This window comes from Mya arenaria, chromosome 10, assembly GCF_026914265.1.
Source record: "Mya arenaria isolate MELC-2E11 chromosome 10, ASM2691426v1".
NCBI lineage: Eukaryota > Metazoa > Mollusca > Bivalvia > Myida > Myidae > Mya > Mya arenaria.
In genome coordinates, this window is record NC_069131.1 from 41313340 (window position 1) to 41316995 (window position 3656).

Genomic DNA, 3656 nt, shown 5'->3' on the forward strand with positions numbered 1-3656 from the left:
TAAACCCTTTGTAACGGTATAAGCCATAAAACATAATTTTTTGAATGGAAATATGAAAATCTGTGATATGATCTTTTGTAAGCAATCTCTTATAATTGGTTTGCAGATATTCATGCAAAAACGTGCTCTTTCCATGATTTTTTTTTTTAAAAAGTTGTAAAAATGGTAAATCTGTGAGAGTGCAGCTTTAAGTTCAGAAATTGATGTTTTATGCTGTTTTCTTGAACCATAAGTAAGTTTAATCAATACGACATTGAAAATTTTGAATGGAAATATGAAAATCTGTGATCCTATTTTTTGTCAGCAATATTTATCATTGATTTGCAGATATTTACACAAAACGTTACTATCTCCAATTGAAAGAAATAGTTGTAAAAATGGTATATCTGTGAGAGTGCAGCTTTAATATGATAAACAAGAATATTGAATCTGACCCTGACAGCAAGGTTCCAGAAAATGTAATTTACATATGTTGGGTCATTTTTTCTCAGTCAAGCCAGTGATTTAAAGTTCAATAGTGTGGTAAGAAGACATCCCAGAATATGCGGATATTATATCCCCAAAAGGGTAAATTTGCTTCCAAAAGGTTGTGGCATAATTTAAGTGTCTTCCAGCCGGGGGTTATATGGTTGAATAGAAAAGCTCTATGCAACATCCCGTAATAAAGCCATTACTTCCAGTACCTTTGAACATACAGGTAGAGAGTAATGTAAGTCTACTTAGGTAAAAAAAAATCACCCTTGTTTTGGAAATTGTCTTTTAATGCAGCTTCCTGTGATGTTTACACAAAGTTCCCATAGATGCTGAAGAGATACATATACGTTTTAAGCAAGAATTAAATTTAATCATATGATTTGAAACAGCAACATATAAGACCTGATTATTGACAAGTCAAACATCAGACTTTGGGCTCTTAGCAATTGGTCAATGTACCTTAATAGTCATCAAAGAAAATTTACATGGAAATTTAAGAAAAAATGGTGAGGTAGTCTTTTTAATTTAGTGAAACAAGATGTCAGCCATTTTGTGTTATTTTGGTTAAAGTGCATCACTTCATATTTTGTTTCAAAGTTTTAATTCATTTTCCAATTTCAAAGAATTGTTTTGAACACATTTGACACAAATACACGAGACATACAATGACTGATTGGAATATTTAACGATATTAGGCTTCCCTAAAATGATCTGCTTTGACATAAATACAGTGCTTAGCTCAATTTCAGAGGCAGGTCAAGGACTTTCTAAATGGGGGGGCACAACTTATTATTATGGGGGGGGGGCACAAATTATAATAAACATAATTATAGAACTTTTTTGGAATACATAATTTTAATATGGAACGAACATTTGTTTTTGCTGTCAATGGAGTTTGGCAGAACAATTTTATTAAAAAGATAGCTTGAAGTGATATAAGTTAAACTTTTCATAAAAGAAAATATATCATGCCAGTGAGAAGAATCGTACCGGGGTCGCCGGGATTGGAACTGTAGTAAAACAGTAAACTTACACATATAACTGCAGCCATAGTTGTTTACTTTTAATCAGCTGTCTGTGTGAAATGTGGCACCTATTTATCATTATCGAATGTTCGGGCCCTGATGTCATTTTCAAGAGATTCGTGTCGTAAACTAAACAGTATTAAATATATTTTGAAATTGGCATACCATAAACACTGGAACACGAACATCAGATTCAATTGTTTTCTTGCTCAAAGCGCTATAAACTTTAAATTGTGAAAAAACTTATCTGTACAGTTAAATCAATAAAGATGTGCCGACAAAAACCATAACTTGCCAGCTAGCTGGGGGTGGGTGGGGGGGGTGGGTGGCACGGCCCCTCCGTGACCCCCGGTAGACTTGCCACTGAATTTGTGTATATGGTAAACATTGAAATGATTCTTGAAAAGAATATAAGATGTCAGAGAACTTTTCAGAATAGCTCGCTCATGCCACTGCAGGTCAAAAGCAATGTGAAACCTGCTTATATATTTCTTTATTTGACCATGACCTTCCCTTTAAAGGTAAGGCTCAAGGGTTGCATTACACCAATAATGAGACATTTCATGATCATTTGTTTATCAAGGAGGTTCTAGAATAACAAACAAGGAAACTTTTTTAAAGATATAATTTCTGCAAGTCAGATATCATAAGTAATAAAGACACAAACGTTTAACTCAACATAAAGCAAAAAACAACATGAAGACACATTTTTGTTCTTAGAAAATCTGTTGTATTTTTTAACAAAAAGTTTAACAAGATTCCGGATGCAAACAAAGAATATTTGTCTCAAAAGTAAAATTATAGCTATTAAGGTTGCTTTTGTTAGGTTAATTTAAGACATAATTTGTGAACTTCGGTCTTCTTCCAGGTATATTGTTTTGTTGAAATGCATAAAAAACACATAAATTCTGTCAAATATTCCAGCAGAAATATGCCTTGTATGGTTGTAAGATGTGATTATCTTGATCTTAATGTTGGTTGGGTCATGTGACTGTTGTCCTTATGACTTTATGTTCAAAGTTTGATGTTGAAACATGAAGAAATAAAGTTTAGACTAATAACTTCAATGAAATGTTTCTAGAACTAAGTACTTGCTTTCTGAGTTGTTCATATTTTTTACCATTTAAACTAGGGATGCAAACGAATATTCGAATATTCGATCGAACGTTTGGTATTCGAATGTCAAAATAGGTATTCGAATATTCGATGTTTTTGTTGAATTAATTTAATAAACATTTTGCCTAAAACTGTCATCTTCGTCTGTCTTGTTTTTACAACGATGGACCCGTTATGCCAGAGGTGTGAACTTATGACACTATACACGCGCCATATCGGATATATCGCCGGGAACTATAAACAGTCCCCGTAATTTTGTATTTACTGACTGTTAGACAAGTGAAATCAGACACATTCCAATTATTTTTCGAACATTTAAGATCGGCCTTTATACCAATGTGTTGTCTTCACTGCTAATCAAGCTTGGCGATATTGCGCAAATCGCCTTGATGATTCGAAGGACATGTGCTAGTTATGTGCTTTAAACTGTTTTCCATGTTTCGTTACAACGCTCTTGCGTTGAAAAGTAATTGTATGGTTTAACGTTTAAGTATATTTGTCCTGTATTTATGTAAAATACATCAGTCAAAATCGACGTTTGGGCATGGTTGGTGTCGTTTTCTATAAATATATTTCGTAAACATCAATCCCAGAACGAGGCTGCAAGTACCACGTTGGCGCATATTGTCATTTAACCGGGAAAAAACGAAATTCCCCGATCTTATTTTGCAATGTTTACAAAAGTAAACGCAGAGGAATTGATATAGTTCGTTTTTTTCTTTAAAATATATCGCTTTTTCTTGGGATATATTCTGAAAAGGGGGAAATTCAGAGGCTAATTTGTGGAATAATAGGTGTCCGTCGCGTGTACCGAATACGACAAAGAAGGGTACCAGGGCCCTGGCTATTACGTAAGTGAATATTAGTTTACTACAATTCTCAAAGGATCATTTTGGTATTCGAATATTCGATCGAAAGAATTACCGAATATTCGAATATCAATTTTGTCATTCGTTTGCATCCCTAATTTAAACAAACATTAAAATAATGCACCATTTGTTACGAAAATATGGCATCAGACAGTTGACAAATAACTCACTC